At 38.6% G+C, this 19,802-nt stretch overlaps 2 long non-coding RNA genes across 2 annotated transcripts; one reads left to right on the top strand and one right to left on the bottom strand.

Moving 5' to 3' along the window:
* Positions 1–1,353: 1,353 nt before the first annotated feature.
* LOC145429773 (uncharacterized) lies at positions 1,354–4,722 on the bottom strand. The gene is made up of 3 exons (XR_013910090.1): positions 2,205–4,722; positions 1,790–1,915; positions 1,354–1,479 (listed from the first exon to the last, which is right to left on the bottom strand). It is a non-coding gene; the product is annotated as an uncharacterized LOC145429773 (long non-coding RNA).
* Positions 4,723–17,714: 12,992 nt separating this feature from the next.
* Positions 17,715–18,290, top strand: LOC145429772 (uncharacterized). The gene is made up of 2 exons (XR_013910089.1): positions 17,715–17,806; positions 18,019–18,290. It is a non-coding gene; the product is annotated as an uncharacterized LOC145429772 (long non-coding RNA).
* The last annotated feature ends 1,512 nt before the right edge of the window (positions 18,291–19,802 follow it).

Below are 19,802 nucleotides of genomic sequence, written 5' to 3'. Positions count from 1 at the left end.
AGTGTCAGAGTCCATTCAGACTGTGAAGATGTGGTATCTGTGTTTATGATCCTCATCTTCAGTGTCAGAATCGCTTCATCATGATATGAGAAAAAGTGCTGTGAGGTTAAAGGATCCAGTTTAAAGGATCCAATCCTCCTGTTAATATTCAAAAGTGGTCTGCTGGCACAGACTATGTTACGTTCTGTATTCTCGAGCCTTGATTAAAAGTCCCCTAAAGCCAACCATTCATCTTTGTCACAACAAGCGAGGGGGGTTGAACTGCATGTATATGAGCGAACGTTTTCCATTCTCCCAACATTTTCTTTTCCCAAGTAAACCAAGACTGGAACTCCAGCTGGGACCTCGTGCTAAATTGGCTCGAACTCCATTCAGCATGTTCAAAACATTGCAGTAATATCACGCACGGAGGCTATTGAAGCACAGAAAGCTCCAGCCGTTTGTGGATCAGCTCGTTCATTCACATGTGATTTCAATTCACGCAAGTGCCACAGGACTCAGTGAGGAGGAATGATCCCTCTTTTAGGTGATTGTGAGCGAACATGGTATCCTACTGGTGTACCTTTTAATTATTATCCCCCCCCTGCCTTTTTCCTTGTTAAACCTCATGGTGTCTTTGGAAAGGTTCGAAAAGGACACGGCAGGCGATTAGGCCTAACGCTGAGATTGGCTTTCCCATTAAACAATAAGCTGATTACAATTCGGTCCTCGGGGCAGACACACTGATGTATGGTATAGAAAGAGATGATGGGAAATGTGGCACAGGTGTCTTCCTGCTTCCTCACATGGCAGGCAGGCCTGTCACCCCGAGGCAAAGAGGAAACAACAGTCTTTAGTGTTTGGTTTGCATCTCCGAATCATAAACTGTTTAAGAGTTTGGGAAACATGTTGAGCTGGTCCAATTAAGAAAGTAATGACTTTAGTGAAGCCATTTACAGTGCAAAGGGCTGGAGACATGCAGGGAGCCCTGGAGGAATTAACCGAGTCATCTGCTAAGCTTTGCCTGTGCTGCCCTTCTTTTTTTTTTTTCTTCTTTTTTAAATTCCCATCTGGCCCATCTGAAAGGCTGTAAATAAACATACCTTAGTACTTCTGCTATTCACAGAGTGTGCTAGCCAACGTCTAAATACTAGTATGTAAACCTGGATCCCACTTTGTTGTTGCTGTGTTTCTGTATGTCGACAGAAGCTAGTATATTATTCAGAATTTTACCACACAGATAAAACATTACAAGCATGTAATGTACTTTTTACTTTGACCAAAATACACATTACCCACATGAAACTTTTTCATCCACTCAAACGCACCTATCAAGGGAAGACTGTGGAAACCATTTGAAGCAGCCCATTGCTGCCCTTTAACCCTTTGCTTTGTGTTTTCTTTTAGCTACACCTAACTTACTTTTAATGACGCTAAAGCACTTACCCTCCCCCGTCTCCATCAGCAAGGTAACTGAGGAAACAGGAGAATGTCCAGACACTGAGGAAAAGAAAGAAAGCAAATGCATCAAGTGTCTGAGTGAAAGTAGAGACCAGAATCCTACAACACACCCAGAATTTCAGTAAAGCATCTCTGTACTGGTGCCTGACTGGGATTAAGCTAAAAGATTAAATCCATCAACGTGAAGAGCCATTACAGACTTTAAGAACAAAGTCCTCCATTTGTAAATTATGGTGAATGGATTGGTTCATATACAAGGTTTTTCTACTCTACTTGAGCACTCAAAGCATTTTATACATTCACACAAGCACTTTTCTCTATGTCTAACTGCATTCTATCTAATATTTACCCATCAGGAGCAACTCAATGTTTAGGATTTTCTCCAAGGACATGGTGGCATTAAGACTGGAACACCCTCCATCTAGTAGATGACCTGCACTACTTCCACAGCCACCCCATCAGTGTTGCTTAAATCCTGGACATAGACAGGATATATGAAGCACCAAGTCAGTCACTGTTTAAATTTCATTTTAGGTTTTATAAAAAAAAAAGTTCAGTGCTGTTATTTTCTTTAACAAAAACTAATGACGTGGGCATCTAAAGTGGCTATTAGCTGCCTTCAAATTTAGATTCACGTTAGCAGCATCAAACATTTTGAAATGTGGTTTAATTACGTGAAAAGCCAAAAACAGCACAAAAACACGATCTGTTTTCAGTAAACAGACACAACATCTTTAGACTAGTCCTAAATGAAAGTTACATACAGCATAGTGTTGTCTTAATCCCGACAAGGCATCAGCATATCCTGAGATCACACAGAGTGTTCCTGTCCTCCTGGCAACTCAGTTAAGCCAAAGAAGACCCAAGTACTCTGCTCCTGCATGGTAACAACTGGCATCAAAGGGAAAAAGGGGGTAAAAGGGGCTGTGATGATAATGGAAAGTGTTTTGACATCCAGGTTTAAGTAATTATTGGATTTAGATAAGAGGGGAATTCCATCTGATGTGAGGTAAAACAAACAAAACAGGAGATTGCAAATTATTCCACCAACAGCAGAAGTCCCATTGTAGCCTCAGGGTAGTGTTAAGCACTCACATTACATCATGGATGTAAACACAGGTGAAACAATGGAAAAATGCATGTAGCTACAGTGCTATAAAGCCCAGCGGCCTTCCTGCAGGGTCAGAATTGGGGCAGAAGGGTTTTACCTCAGCACAGAAGTATAATGCTGCAGCGGATTGTCAGCGAATGAATATGTGGCTATGAAATGTTCCTGAAACCAAACCGACTGTGACTCAACTTGTTCCACATCCTCCACTCCTGTGTGTTCTCTAATTAGAAATGTAACAGCAAAATATAACATGTAATCATGGCCTGGGAGGCCCTGGTCTTTTTTTTTTCCAGATGCAAGTGGAGACAAATGTAAATTCTCTTAAAGCAGTTTCTGAGTCTTAACATGTGGATGCATCTTTTTTGAAAGTGCAACTAAGGAAAAAAAACAAACAAACAAAAATAAAATATATAAATATAATTAAATAAAATTACTCACAGTATTTGACTGCTTATGTCCAGGACTATTACGTATTATGTAAATGTGAAGCTAGATAGGAGATTTTCTATCTATCTAAACTGTTTCCATCTTTTCCCAGCAGATATTTGTTTGCTTTATCTTTTTGGCCTCTAGCAATGGATGAGTCTGGACTAGTCTTCTGCAGAAGGAAACAAAGAGTTGTCCAAGGTCTCTGACCCAGAGTTTACAGCCTGAGAAAATATCAGAAAGTCTTTAGAAATCACAACAAATGACTCCTGTTACCCACGGACATTACCAAGCAGCCCCCAAACTGATTCCGAGCATACATACTAACCCTCTCCTTCCATCACAGTTAAAATAAATGACCCATAAAGGCCCAGTGAGTATCTTTTTGCATCAGTTAACTTTGGCATGTGTCCGAAACACCTCGCTTTGTCTTCTTTATCCCCAAGGACCTCTGTTGTGGTTTAACCTTTACAGACAGAATAGCTTTGCAACTGCTATTAAGCATTTCCAGGCTTTCATGATGCACATTAATCACTTTTGCAAAAATGTGTGGCGTGTGGTACTGTGTGCTGCTGTAGCTCCACATTCTGGATGAGATGTACTTTTATAAACAGCATTAAAACGTCTTTCTCACTGACTGAAGTTTTCCCTTTAACAGTTCTTGGCAAAGGAATTCTAAAGGAGTTAAAGAACGTTTTTATTGCCTCTCCAAAACAGACAATATAGTCGCATATAGAAGTAACAAACTGTTTACTTAAACAACAAGTAAGATGCAAATGTTGATTTTGTTAACCTTAGCATCTTTGCCCTTTTTTGCAGACAAACTCACAGGGCTATAGCAGTATTATAATGTGACAGTTTTTTATGGGAGTTTTTGAGACTTCTACGTCATCAGTGTGAATTTTTCCCCCTGAAAAACCAAAAAAAGTTGAAAGTGCACTTTTAAGCAATAAGTTGCAAAAAAAAAAAACAATTCTGAGGTAGTAAGTATTATACAAATTTAAACTCATATGCAAATTAATTATATATTATATTAATTATATATATATTAAATACATTTTTAAAATAGTTTTTTGCTACACAGCTGTTGTCAGTGAAATGAGGCTTGAAAAAGTATCAGTAGTGATGATTGCAGCAGCTGGCTATAATGAAAAATGAGTTCCAAACTGGAAAATTCACATGGACACGTGAGAACAACTTGCTGAAAGATTTCTTGCTGATTAGTTGATGTCAAATATGTAGATGATACAAAACTTTTATTTACAGTCCCAAATGTTTGTTTGTTTTACGTTAAAATTATATAGTGTGTTATATGGAACAATCGCATAGTGACCTATATTACTTCAAATCAAATCAAATCACTTTTATTGTCACATCACATGTGCAGGTACATTGGTACAGCACATGTGAGTGAAATTCTTGTGTGCGAGCTTCACAAGCAACAGAGTTGTGCAAAATACAATAATGTAAACAAGCAAAATACAAGAATGGCTACATCTGAAACTAATAAATATATGTACAATATATAATAGTATATGCATTTCTGGATGTGTATACTAAATATTTTTCTACGTGTGTGTGTGTGTGTGTGTGTGTGTGTGTGTGTGTGTGTGTGTGTGTGTGTGTGTGTGTGTGTGTGTGTGTGTGTGTACACATATTTAACAAATTAATTGGAGTAAACAATAAATAAAATATATAAAAATATATTAATAGTTTCCTGATGTGTGCTCAGTCACCCAGGTAATGAACTCCCAGAAAGTTGATTGTAGGTCAAGTGTTCATCTGACCTACAGATGAACACTTGTGACCAAGTGACTTCTTCAGAGACTGAAGCAATGTAAACAGAGAGGAAAGGCTCAGTTAGGTCAAATTACACAAGAAATAGACTGAAAATCAATGGCAACACATCTGATGGAGGGATGAATCCAAATTTGACATTTTTGGTTCAAATTGTCACCAGGGAGGTCGGGAGATGAAACAACAGTGAGCCGTCTGTAAAACACGGTGGAGGCCCTGTCATTGTTTGGGGCTCCACTCCAGCCAGTGGTGTTGGAGATCTTGTCATAGACACAGAAAAGTATCATCAGATTGTGATGCAAAACCATTCGGAAAGCCACTGATTGGCAACAGCTTCATGTTTCAGCATGACAATGATCCTGTACACACTGTCAATGCAGTAGAAGTCCATCGCCTTGAGGCCACTGATGTTGTGATTTAGTGCTGTATAAATAAAATTGAGTTGAAGTGAATTGAATAAAAGCCTACCTGGATAGGAAAAGACACTGTGGAACACTATCAGTCATTGACTGGACTCCCCAGAGCTTCAAAATGATTGAACCAGTATGAGATCATCTTGACAGACTCTAAGGAAAAGCTTTGGATGTCCTTTAAGAAACCTGGAGAGATATTCTTCAAGACTACTGAAGGAAATTTGACTAAGAGAGTTCAGACTGTGTTAGAGAATACAGATATTCATACCAAATATTGACATTTACTCCTCGAATTAGAGTTAGAATTGTAAAAAAAAAAATCTTTTGTTGCTCTATGTGCTGTATTTTCACGTGTTTGCACATGTTTTAATATGTTCCAGTCAGCCAACATTTCTTACGATCTCAATGAGTTAGTACTAAAAAGCTGATGAAATTTGATCAAATAGTTGATAAAAAAGGATATTTGGAAAAGTTGTACGTCGATCTGCTTATCACTATTACAAGCATTATCACGTCAAGCAAAACAAAACTGCAGAAGTATTAGCAGCAGTGCATATTGTGGCAATAATAAGTGATGACAATTTGTTACCCTGGTGGTGCAGGACATCTAATTAAAATATAGTTATCCAGAGCGCGACCTGTCTCTACTTCCCTGTTTTGCTCCTGCTCTGGTTGTATAACAGATGTGGAGAAAAGTAGGTGGCCAGTGTTTTAAAGAGAGCAAACAGTGTTATCCAGCATGCTGATAACATCTGTATTCCATCAATGACAGAGCGGGTGTGGCTGGTGGTTTCAAGGTTTTGAGATGTATGTAAGTGTTTGTACATATATGTATGCACGATGGGTGTGGGGTACTCACTGGTGGGCTTAAGGTGGACCTGCTGGACAAATACTGAGGGTGATCTGTCAAGAATGGAAAGGAAACAAGTTGGCACAACCTTAATTCACCTACACAGTGAACTTTTGTCCGTGGGATCACGTGACTCCTTTTAGTTTGCGAGCACATGTTGAAACAACGTATGCAAACAACCACAACATCCTGCACTATAATACGACTTTAAAGATTATTCAGTCACACATTTGAACTCACAAATCCAGTTGTTTTAATGTAGTAATACGAGGGTCTATTGGTAAAAAAAAATAAAAGTTGCTCCAACATTATAGCTAGCTATTTGAGTATGTGCCCCAGAATTCCAGATCATATAGAATAAAGCAGATCGTGAGCTTCAATTTGTGCATTCTTTAAGTAATTTGGAAATCAGTCAACTTGCTCCTTACCCAGCAACTATTGTAATGATAAGCTGAAGCCTGTAATCTGTGGGTCTGAGTTTCCACAGAGCGCTGCAGTCGGTATGGATGCACCCTTACACTTGTCTTCAGCGACCACTTCTGCCTTGGCTTTTGATCTACTCTTCAATTATACCATGTAGCAATCATCTCCCCATGGCAGAGATGGTGGGTGAAGTTAAAAGGATTCACACTGATAATTTGCAAACACACTTGGCTATGTTAGGCAACCACAATTTGCCAATGTGTATTTTAAGGGATTTTGCAACTTTTTTTTTGTAATTTGTAGATGTTCTTTTCCTGGTTAACACCCACCCTCTACAGTAGTAACTATGCCTGTAAAATCTAAAAAAAAGATGATGTTGCTATGACTTGTGGGACATTGTGCATGATAACACCGACAGTGGGTTACATGTTAAATATTGCACTCCAGAACATACAAGTTTTTTACACTTACTGGGTAGTAATGTTCAAGTATTAAAGAAAGCTAAAATAATCATTCAGAACATAGAAGAAGGATTTCTTAAATTATATATTTTTTTAAACTTGTTTAAAGCTGTAACCAACATATTAAAGAAAACTGGTTTGAAATGACTAGAAAGAGAAAGCACATTTCTCCCATATTGGCTTTTCTTCATTGGCTTCCTGTTAATTTTATGTTAAAGAGCTCATAGTACCATATGACCAGAATAGAGCACTTCAGTCTCAGGCTTACTTGTGATTTAGCCTCGTCTTCTCTGAAACCAGCTCCCAGTTTGGATTCTGGAGACAGACACCCTCTCTACTTTTAAGATTCAGCTAAAAACTTTCCTTTTTCATAAAGCATATAATTATGGCTGGATCAGACGACCTTGAATCCTCCCGTAGTTATGCTGCAATAGATCTTGGCTGCTTTTGAGTTCCCATGACGAGTGTTTATTCACCTATTTTCACTGTGTGTTTATACATGTGTTTATCCAACAATTTGTATTTAATAATTTGTTAATTTATGACTCTCCTCCACACTGTGCCTCTTATCTTGTTTATCCCCCTGCCAGAGGTTTCTTCCTATCAAAAGGGAGTTTTTCCTTCCCACTGTCACCAAGTGCTTGTTCATAGAGGATCATCTGATTGTTGGGGTTTTCTCTGAATTATTCGAGGGGCTTTACCTTACAATATAAGGCACCTTGAGGTGACTCTTCTTGTGAATTGGTGCGACATAAATAAGATTTAATTGAATTGGTTTGATTTTTGAAAGATCTAGTCTCTGAACTGAGTCACAGCTAAATAAAATTTTGAAAATCACAAACCCGACTTAGCTTCAGCACACCAGACTTTAATGGACAGCCACATTCATCAAAAGTAATAACAGATACTTAAGTTCTTAAATTAATTTAGAATAAGAGTTATACTACTGGTGCTTCAGGGGGAAAAGACTTACACAGCCCACGTGACCATGACAGGAGACTGCTTAATCCATAGACTGAGTCTGTGGTGGGTGTGCGCAGTCCAGCATATCATCCACAGCTACCATTATTCTGAGCTGTTCTTATTTACAGTCCACTAAACATTGCCACCAGCTGTTTTCACTGTGGATAAAAGATAAATCTATGGGATTAGCATGACTCAGCATTTTAGGTGTAGGTATAAGAGCTTGTGAGGCGTTAACCCCAAGTGTAGTCAATGCACAAAACAAAAAGCCTTTGGTTTTTTCAGATCGAGAGGGATCAGTCGCATGAGAAACATGCACATCTCTCACTATAATGAATAGAAGCTCAATGTTTGAGCTTGTGAAGGTGATTATGAGATTTACGACTTCACCACGAGGCTGCTGAAGAGTTGTGACCTGGATACTAATAGTTTTTTGTTGTATTTTTTAAATATGATTATTTTTATACACCTATGGCTGATATTCATGGCCTATTTAGTAAATCATTGAGTCAATGTTCAGCACTGTAGCTGTATTATATATTATGTTATATATCATTATCATGCAACAAAGAGCACACGGGCAAACCAAACAGGAAAAAGTTACAGTGTGTGTCAGTGTATCCACCCTTTTATTGCTCTTCTTTGCTCTCCCCACAGCGCAGACCTTAACCTCATCCATCAGCAAGTTCCAACAGGTTTTTAAATAAGGAACAAATAAGGTGCAGCATTGTTTTATAGTTTAAAGAATAAACCACCTGTGGCAGTGTCCTGTCATTTTTTGAGCCGAGACTATTGTCAAGGCCTCAGAGCTGAGGTCTAGACCTGCTTTGAAATTTCAGAGAAGTTTATTGTGGGAGATCAGAGCAAACCGCCCTAGTTTGCCTTGGGTTATTTATTCAGCTACAGAATGGCATTTTCAAGCACATCGCTACGTGACAATACAAGGGAACAGTGTAGAAAAGAGGTCAGAAAACCTTGAACAAAGTAGGAGTTTGTAAACCTTTAAAAATTGCCTTTTTGTGCATGGAGACTAGAGTAGATTAGCATCTCAAGGCACCTGGGATTGAAAGCCTCCTCAAATCTCAAAGAAAGTTCTTCTCAAGTGTTTTTTCAGACTTTCTCATGCAAACTTGGATGGCACAAGTAAGAATGAAAGCAGACCAATTCAGTGAGTTGACCCTTGACTCCTTTGCAGCAGTCAATCAACCTGCCATTGTCAAGGAGGAAATTCGTCATTTTTCTGTCAGAATCCAAAGACAATTAACCAATTTCCACCTCTGGTCATCTGCGCATTATGGTTGTTACTCAAAACATTTGCAAGTCAAACACATAAGATGATGTTTGCTTTGTAGCTGCAAAGCTACAGAGATTAGCACTGACGAGCGTTGGATTACAGGGTCCCTGCTGGGATGTCAAAGGGCTTCGCGGACTCCTTTCACCTCCACCCTCACTGGAGCAAAGCATCAGTGGCTGGGGTTACCTACCATCAATGATTTGCTTCAAGAGGATCAGAATGCCTTTTCAGTATTCAGAGTTACTACTGACCTGCAGCAGCGCCTCCCCCTCACCCATGAGTTACGCCCCACTTATATCTTGGCAAACCAATACAAAAAGATCCCTCACAGAAATCGGAATTCAAACAATGGAGGTTATAGGCTCAACGAGAGCCACTCCAGAGCTCAGACCACAGGGAAGTGAAGGCGTTGTGTACATACAAAACTATGTGGAAGCTATTATTATAAAACAGTTCAATTTTAAGACTTTGAGAGCAAATGTTAGCTGTGGCACAGTGGGTCAGCTTGATCAGACACTCTGACAGCTACAAATGTCACTTAGGACTAATAAGTGTTAGTCTGATGTTTCCTGTAAAGGAAAAAGGGTCAGAAAATTGAGATATTGATGTCGCTTCAATTCAGTGTTGTACAAAAAAATAAATAAAGCAACACTTCAAAAACACATCAGATGTCAGTGGGGAAAAATAATGTTGGATATGCACACTAATGTGGTTTGGGTAATGTGTTAGGAATGAAAGGATGCTGCATCATCTGATGGAAATGATATTATTAACCCACAGAGGGCTGAATTCAAAGATATCTCAAAAATCAAAGTGAAAAATGATGCAGCAGAAATGAATTACTTATCCAGGAACTGTCTACATAGTCTCATCACAAGCGGCCAGGCATTGTGGAGGAATCCAGAACCCACTGGGCAAGTGTAGAGTCTGACAATAGCTTCAAGGATGGGTCTTAACTGCTGTTGCCTAGCCTGTAGAAGTCTGTGTGTCCCTCCCCAGACCGTCACTGACGCGCCACCAAACCAGTCATGCAGAAGGATGTTATAGGCAGCATAACCTTCTCCACAGCTTCTCCAGACCGTTTCATATCACTCATGTGCTCAGAGTGAACCTGATCATCTGTGAAAAGCACAGAGCACCAGTAATAGACCTACTAAATCTACTATTCTATTGTAAATGCAAATCGGGCTCCATGGTCCAGGGCAGAGTGCACAAGGCCTGCTAGAGGACATCGGGTGCTGAGGCTACCCTCACAAAGTCTGTTTTCTGATTGTTTGGTCAGAGACATTCACACCAGTAGGCTGCTGGGGCTCATTTTGTAGCTCTGGCGGTCCTCATTCTGATCCTCCTTACACAAAAGAGCAGATACCGCTCCTCCTGATGGGTTAAGAATCTCAACAGCCCTCTCCAGCTCTAAATGCCTGGCTCCTGGAATCTTCTCCATGCTCTTTGCTGGGAGACACAGCAAACCTTCTAGCAATGATACGAATTCATGTGTCATCCTGGTGGAGCTGGACTACCTGTGCAACTTCTGCTGGCTCCAAGTATCTCCCCATACTACCAGCAGTGACACTGACCATAGAAAAATACAAAACTAATGAAAAAATAGCCCAAAAAGATGAGGAGGGAAAAAATGTCAGTAGACCTATGAAACCATTCCCGTTTTAGAGGTTTCCTCACTAGGAATAACTGTCTTGTGAAACCAGTCTTAATAAAGGACAGTGATCTGCCACAATGCTATGTTAATAGAAACATGCTCCAGATACACCACCTCACGTGGTCACAGTTTTTATTTACACTTACTACCCGGTAAGTGTAAAAACACTTACATGTTTTTGGAGTGCAACATATAGCATGTAATTCACTGTCCTCATACACAATTCACAGCAATTTTCTAGCTTATTGCTACATTTTTACATCTTCAAGGCCAAAGTAGCTGCTGAGAATACTGAATGAGTTACTCTGAGTGAAACTAGTGCGCTGATACAGTGGGCAAAGCAAAAGTGTAAAAGTTTAAACCTACAGTATGTTAACTGCCACACAGTCTGTTATCTAGCAAAATGCTGTGGTGGTTAACACTATCGCTATTGTTGACTAAACAACGTCACAGCCAACGATAAAAAAGTATTTGTGTGGATGCCTTAATAGGCATCCACACTATTGAGTTCCTGTTTCTCTTTATTCTTTATTATTCCGGGTGTTTCCGTACACTTTTCGCCGTGGATCTACTTCCACAATTTTTGTGCTATTTTCACCGTTCAAACTCTAAACTGTTCTGCTCTTTCTGCTTATGCCGGCTATGACTTTTGGTGTTTATTACTATTATACTTTTTAAAATATTACACTTTTTTCCTTTAATTTGTCCCATTGAAATGAATGGGAAACTTCCACAATTCTGCTAAAACTTTCTTGTCTTTGAAACTTAACTACTGCCTCATACTTTCACCTAGAAACTCCATTCAAACTTTAAAACGTTCTCAAATGATTGGGCTATTCCTGTATGATTCAGCTTTTTCAGATCTTCTACTGTTTTCATCTTATCTCTCTTTAAGTCTTCAGTTGCAAAATTGTGATTTTTCAGAAAATACATGCGTTGCTATGGTTGCTATGCAATTAACTCAGAGGGGACAGTGAAACTGTTTGAATTTTCTCTTCATGTCCAAACAACTTCTTGCTACTCGCTCAATTTCCACTCAAGCCCCACAGATTATACACCAAAACGTAGGTATTTTTGCTGGCTTTCAGAAAATGTCCCTATCATTGTTGTGGGACTCATAGTTATTTTGCAAATCTCCTCAGAGTAACACAAAGTCAGAAAACTCTCCATATAAACTCAATGGAGAGTTTGTTCAAAATCACCGCTGGATTTCTCTAATGAGAGGCATTTTCAAATTGTCATATCTCCTTAACGAAGCGAAGTTAAGACATGAGGCTTGTCCCGGTATATCTTCAGACACTCCTGATGCTCACAATTCAAGAATTATTTTCTCACCTATTACCGTTCTGAGATGAGTTAGACTTGTTTGAGGGTAGGAAATTTGTCCCTCGCTCAGATTTCATCAGATTTCAAATTCTGGAAATGAGTCACTTTTTTCTCTCATCATATCTTTTTGATGGATTTCCACAGAGCCCTGAAAATTTCCATGACTGTTCACCAAAGCCTGCTGTTTCTTACGGTGAAAGAATGATTTTGATGCTCCATATAGATTTAGAGTTACCAAAGGTTGTTTGAGAGCAAGTCAAGGCAGTTTTTGCTTCGCCTCTACTCAGTTACAGTGTATTACAAGTCATATATCTTTAATAATTTATATTTTATCTCTGAATTATGAAGACCTGAAGATTCCCCCATCTCTTCTGAACAAAACAATGTCTGAATGACTGTTCTAGCCTCTACGGTTAGGAAATTATGGCCATTTGTTCGAGGGGAATCCTGAATGTCAGAAATACACTGAAGAAAACTCACACCTCTCTCTGTGTCTGCGTGTGTAAGGGCTGACTACAGCAGGTGCAGCTAATTTAACTGACCTACATATACCAAGCCCAGACTCTCAACAGCTCCTGTTCCCTTTACTGTCTGTGTATGTGTGTCTGTGTATCAATATTTCTCCTATGTTTAGGTATTACTCCTCAATCATAGTATTTCTGCTAAAGCAAAGTACTTCTACTACATCTTAGTACTTCTGCTAAATCATAGTATTTTTTGAAAAATCATAGTATATTTGCCAAATCATGGTATTTGTGCAAAATCATGGTTTTGGGGCCAAATCATAATATTTCTGTTATGTTATAGTATATGTGCTGAATATATTATATGTGCCAAATCACAGTATTTATACCAAATTATAGTATTTATGCCAAATTACAGTATTTCTGCTAAAAAGCAGAAATAGTCCTTTTTAGCAGGAATTTCTGCCAAAAGATAGTATTTATGTTAAAACATAGTATTTCTGCTAAATCAGAGTATTCCTGCCAAATCATAGTATTTGTACTGAAACATAGTACTTCTGCCCAATCACATTATTTGTACTAAATGATAGTACTTGTGCCAAATCATAGTATTTGTGCCAAAGCATCGTATTTGTATGGAGTCATAGTATTTCTTCTAAATCATAGTATTTCAATCAAATCTCAGTAGTTGTTGTTAAAACGCAGTATTATTGCAAAATCATAGTATTTGTACCCATTCATAGTATTTCTGCTAAATCATAGCATTTGTGCCAAATCATGGTATTTGTGCAAAAACATAGTATGTCTGCAAAACCATAGTATATCCCTTATGTTATAGTATTACTACTAAGGCATAGTATTTCTGCCAAATCATAGTATTTGTACTAAATCATAGTACTTGTGCCAAATCATAGTATTTGTTGCACATCATAGTATTGGAACCAAAACATAGTATTTGTCCCAAAGCATCGTATTTGTATGGAGTAATAGTATTTCTTCAAAATCATAGTATTTCAATCAAATCTCAGTAGTTGTGTTAAAATGCAGTATTATTGCCAAATCATAGTATTTGTACCCAATCATAGTATTTTTGCCATGTCATTGTATTTGTGCCAAATCATAGTATTTTTGCCAAATTGTGGTATTTGTGCCCAATTAATAATTCTGTTATGTTATAGTATTACTACTAAGTTGTAGAATATCTGTTATGTTATAGTGTATCTGCGGAATATAGTATTTGTGCCAAATCGTAGTATTTATACCAAATCACAGTATTTGTGCTAAAACATAGTATTTCTGCCATATTGTGGCATTTGTGCAAGAACATTGAACTGTTATGTTATAGTATTACTACTAAGTCATAGTATTTCTGCGTTGTTATAGTATTTGTACTAAAACGTAGTATCTCTGCCAAGTCATAGAATTACTGCAATTTCATAGTTTTTTTTAGGAAATCTGTTATGTTATAGTATTACTACTAAGTCATAGTATTTCTGCCAAATCATAGTATTTGTGCCAAAGCATCGTATTTGTATGGAGTCATAGTATTTCAATCAAATCTCAGTAGTTGTTGTTAAAACGCAGTATTATTGCAAAATCATAGTATTTGTACCCATTCATAGTATTTCTGCTAAATCATAGCATTTGTTCCAAATCATGGTATTTGTGCAAAAACATAGTATGTCTGCAAAACCATAGTATATCCCTTATGTTATAGTATTACTACTAAGGCATAGTATTTCTGCCAAATCATAGTATTTGTACTAAATCATAGTACTTGTGCCAAATCATAGTATTTGTTGCACATCATAGTATTGGAACCAAAACATAGTATTTGTCCCAAAGCATCGTATTTGTATGGAGTAATAGTATTTCTTCAAAATCATAGTATTTCAATCAAATCTCAGTAGTTGTGTTAAAATGCAGTATTATTGCCAAATCATAGTATTTGTACCCAATCATAGTATTTTTGCCATGTCATTGTATTTGTGCCAAATCATAGTATTTTTGCCAAATTGTGGTATGTGCCCAATTAATAATTCTGTTATGTTATAGTATTACTACTAAGTTGTAGAATATCTGTTATGTTATAGTGTATCTGCGGAATATAGTATTTGTGCCAAATCGTAGTATTTATACCAAATCACAGTATTTGTGCTAAAACATAGTATTTCTGCCATATTGTGGCATTTGTGCAAGAACATTGAACTGTTATGTTATAGTATTACTACTAAGTCATAGTATTTCTGCGTTGTTATAGTATTTGTACTAAAACGTAGTATCTCTGCCAAGTCATAGAATTACTGCAATTTCATAGTTTTTTTTAGGAAATCTGTTATGTTATAGTATTACTACTAAGTCATAGTATTTCTGCCAAATCATAGTATTTGTGCCAAAGCATCGTATTTGTATGGAGTCATAGTATTTCAATCAAATCTCAGTAGTTGTTGTTAAAACGCAGTATTATTGCCAAATCATAGTATTTGTACCCAATCTTAGTATTTCTGCTAAATCATAGCATTTGTTCCAAATCATGGTATTTGTGCAGAAAACTTGGTTTGTCTGCAAAACCATAGTATATCTCTTATGTTATAGTATTACTACTAAGGCATAGTATTTCTGCCAAATCATAGTATTTGTACTAAATCATAGTACTTGTGCCAAATCATAGTATTTGTTGCACATCATAGTATTGGAACCCAAACATAGTATTTGTCCCAAAGCATCGTATTTGTATGGAGTAATAGTATTTCTTCAAAATCATAGTATTTCAATCAAATCTCAGTAGTTGTGTTAAAATGCAGTATTATTGCCAAATCATAGTATTTGTACCCAATCATAGTATTTTTACCAAATTGTGGTATTTGTGCCCAATTAATAATTCTGTTATGTTATAGTATTACTACTAAGTCGTAGAATATCTGTTATGTTATAGTGTATCTGCGGAATATAGTATGTGTGCCAAATCGTAGTATTTATACCAAATCACAGTATTTATGCTAAAACATAGTATTTCTGCCATATTGTGGTATTTGTGCAAGAACATTGAACTGTTATGTTATAGTATTACTACTAAGTCATAGTATTTCTGCCAAATCATAGTATTTGTGTGAATTTGTATACTGTAATATCACTGTAGTATGTAGTGGCTAAGTAGGGGGTGTTTACAGTGTAAATAGGTCATCTCTTGTGTTGGAGTGCCCTCTTGTGGCGCCTTTTGGGTAGTGCCTTAGTAAACGTGAACCCTGTAAGAAGTGGTATCAGACTGATTTGTAGTGGAGGAATTTGTTGCCAGTGTTCTTAATCATAGAAACCACACCATATCACCTCTCCACATCCTCCTACTGTATGCCATGCCTCCCTGTACCATCCATCTGACCGCCAATAAACTCCACCTGTGGTAATCTAATCCCTGGATGTCAGCCTCTCCTTCTGACCGAGGATAGTTACTATTGCAGCACCACCCAGCATTAAACTGACGTACACCATTCTGTACAATAGTATTTGTGCTAAAAAGTAGTATTTCTGCCAAATCATAGTATTACTGCTATTTCATACTATTTAAGCGAAATTACAGTGTTTCTGCAAAAACATGTTTGAGGGGTGGAAATCTGTCCTCCTCTCATTTTTCAAACTCCGAAAATTAAGCCATTTCTTCTCTCGTCATGTCTCCGCGACGGAGATACAAAGAGCTATGTAAATCGTAGTCAAAGTACACCAAAGTCCGCTGATTCACCCAGTGCAAGAATTATGCTTCTATCCCACCTAGTTTTTGAGTACAAATTTATACACTATCACAGACCGGTAATTCATATTGATAATTTATTACAATTCTGCAAAGTTTTATGATTTTAGCAGCTTTTCTAATATGGACCTCACATTCTTGTTAACAGTCTATGGCAGAAATACATACAAGTACACAGCCTGATGAAGCAGACAGAAGCAGTACCTCTGATTGGTTCAGCATTTTCACCTCTTATCAGCACAAATCTCAGCCTCTTCTGCTGTTTTCATTAGAATTGTAAGCTTTTCCACCTTTTTTCAGTTACGTGAGAACCAGTTTGGCTCAATGAGTAGCTGAAAAATATCAGCCTCTTCTGCTGTTTTAGCAGGATTTCAGAGTTCAGCTTTTTCACTTGTTTTAAGCACAAATTTCAGTTTCTTTACCTCATTTCACAACAAAGTTCTTCCTCTTCACCTCTTTTCTGCTAATTTGAGCTTCTGCTCCACAGTGCACATTGTCCCTCTCATCATATCTTTGCTTGTGACCAGAACTCATTTGGCTCAGAGGGTAGGGCATCTGCCGTGAGACCCGGTGGCAGAGGTTTGAATCCTACCTGTGACAGTTGCTACACATGTTCCCTGCTTGCATGCGCTCTGCTTTCTTGTGTGTCACTGCTCTCCAGTGTGTCATTACACATACAGCCATCTTCAGCAAGTACTTCTGCTTCTACACCTCTTTTCAGCTCATCTTTTTGCTTCTTTGCCTCTTTTCAGCAGAAATTCTTCTGATTCACCTCTTTTCTGCCAAATGTTTAGCTTTTTCACCTCTTATCAGCACAAGTCTAAGCAGCTTCTGCTAATTTCACCACAATTGTCACTCTCTCCACCTCTTCTTTGTGTGAATGAGTTTGGTGCAGTGAGGTGAATTGCCGCCTTTAGACCAGAAGGGCCAGGTTCGAATCCTGCTCAGGGCAATGTTTTTTGTTTTGTTTTTTCAACTTTTTCAGCTTTTTTCAGCAGACATCTTCAGCGTTAAGGCATCCACACAGCATTTTCGCAGGAAATGCAAATTTTTCTAGTTACATTTGTTTTTAGATTTGTTTCCTTTGTCTTTATCAAGATAAAATAAAATTTGTGAACAAATTTCTATAAAAAATCTTAGTATTTTTGATTTACACTCTTCAATGTAAAAAACAAAATAAAACAGGTATGCTTATATTTACGGAGCCCCCCAGGGGACATGGGAGAAAAAAAAATTAGGGAGGAAAAAAAAAATTAGGGAGGAAAAAAAAAATTAAGACGGACTTTTGCGAGATCTCGCAAAAGTATTGCGAGATCTCACAATACTTTTGCGAGATCTCGCAATAAGTATTGCGAGCGCTCGCAAAAGTATTGCGAGATCTCGCAAAAGTTTTAGCCGCATTCTTCGGAGGCCGCCAGCTCGAAGCCGACCGGGAGGTCGAGGCACGATGTGCCGGGAAAGTGGTGTTCCTCCCGGCTGTAGTAGGTCTCGACTTCCCATTAGCTTCGAGCTAGTGGCCGCCAGCTCGAAGCCGACCGGGAGGTCGAGGCACGATGTGCCGGGAAAGCGGTGTTCCTCCCGGCTGTAGTAGGTCTCGACCTCCCGTTAGCTTCGAGCTAGTGGCCGCCAGCTCGAAGCCGACCGGGAGGTCGAGGCACGATGTGCCGGGAAAGCGGTGTTCCTCCCGGCTGTAGTAGGTCTCGACCTCCCGTTAGCTTCGAGCTAGTGGGTGTCAGATCTCCAAAAACGTCGGAGCTCTTTTGCAAATATGTGATGTCTTGTAAACCGAGCAGGTATCTGACGTTTACACAACTACATTCACGCCTCAAAATATCTTAAAAGTGTATTTTGTGACCCAGAAAGAGTAATATTACAACTAAGTAGCTGCCGCCATTGTTGGAGTTTTGCGAGATCTCGCAATACTTTTGCGAGCGCTCGCAATACTTTTGCGAGCGCTCGCAATACTTTTGCGAGATCTCGCAATACTTTTGCGAGATCTCGCAATACTTTTGCGAGATCTCGCAAAAGTCCGTCTTAATTTTTTTTTCTCCCTAATTTTTTTTTTTTCCTCCCTAATTTTTTTTTTTCCTCCCTAATTTTTTTTTCTCCCATGTCCCCTGGGGGGCTCCGTATATATTAATAAATATACCTAATGGTCTGTTTCTATGTGTCATGCTGGATTAAATTCAGACATGGCATTGCATGACTCCTGGCATTTTTCCAGATACCCCAGAATACACCGTGCTAACAAGTAGCTTTGGAGCGGTGGTGGAGATGCCAGGGGAGGCTACTCTTTTTGTTCTCATGCTGGTGTGCTTGGTTGGACAGAACATTTTGGGATCGCAGCCAGAGATTTTTTGAGGAAATATGAGAGGGCAACCTCCTGCAATCACCCAGTGTCGATGACCACTCGAGTGCAACGCAGTGGTGAGCTGCCACTCAAGATGCCGCCAGATCATTCCTTAGAAGTAAACTCCTGATGAGCTGTGGATGTGTGAGTGTATGCTTGTGTGTGCGTGTGTAGGCCAAGAGGAAATTGGACAGGCAAACAGCTGCTCTTTCCCTGCAAATTCTTCAGCCCACAAGGCAGAAATGAAAGGATACTTTGAAACGCAAAAATTGCTTTAATTTCTGGTTGACTTCAAGCCGTATTGCCTTAAATTATGTGAACTATTATACGCTGCAGAGGAAAAAAGACAGGGTTTCTTTGTGTGTGTGCATGTGTGTGTGTGCTAGAGAGAGAGAGAGATTTCAACATTGCCCCATATTCTAGGTTTATGCATATTTAAGGACGTGCTAATATTTACCATGCTAGTCATTAATTAGCAGTTGCAGGCTGCCCTCTATGTGTCTAATGGGCCATTACAGTATTGTTGTGTGCACACATCTATCCAAGATTAAACTTGCAACACAGAGATGGGTCTCATCAACATTAAAGCTAGAAACATTTAAAATTCATAGCCACAAAACACCTTCTGACACAAAAGGCTATTAAAATGTTGTTCAGTCGCTGGGGCTTTTCTCAGTGCGCACTAAATCGGATCAATGGTGTTCCAGTTTGAGAGAAGACCTCCTGCAGTGAATTTTCAATGTCTATCAGTGGCACACTGCTAAACTCCTTGTATGCACAGGCAGTATACATTCAAAGATACATTGAGGCTCTTCTATTTGACCCCGATGCTGTGCCCATACCCCCCGTTGCTCTTCTCTGGACTTCCCCATGCATTTGGCTCATTTGAATTCCACTATGGGAGACCTCCAACGAGTTGGGGGAACTGTTAAACTCCCCGACAAGACTGCTAATTAATTTCAACAGACTGTACACACTGCATCTTTGGTGCTGATTTATGAGCATAAATCAGTCTTTCTCTCTTTTATTTTAACTAAGAAGTGGGATGTATCAGTCTGAAGCCCATAATTTCTTAAAGCACT

This window comes from Astatotilapia calliptera, chromosome 7 (assembly GCF_964374335.1).
Source record: "Astatotilapia calliptera chromosome 7, fAstCal68.1, whole genome shotgun sequence".
NCBI lineage: Eukaryota > Metazoa > Chordata > Actinopteri > Cichliformes > Cichlidae > Astatotilapia > Astatotilapia calliptera.
This window is presented reverse-complemented; position numbering and strand designations above follow the sequence as displayed.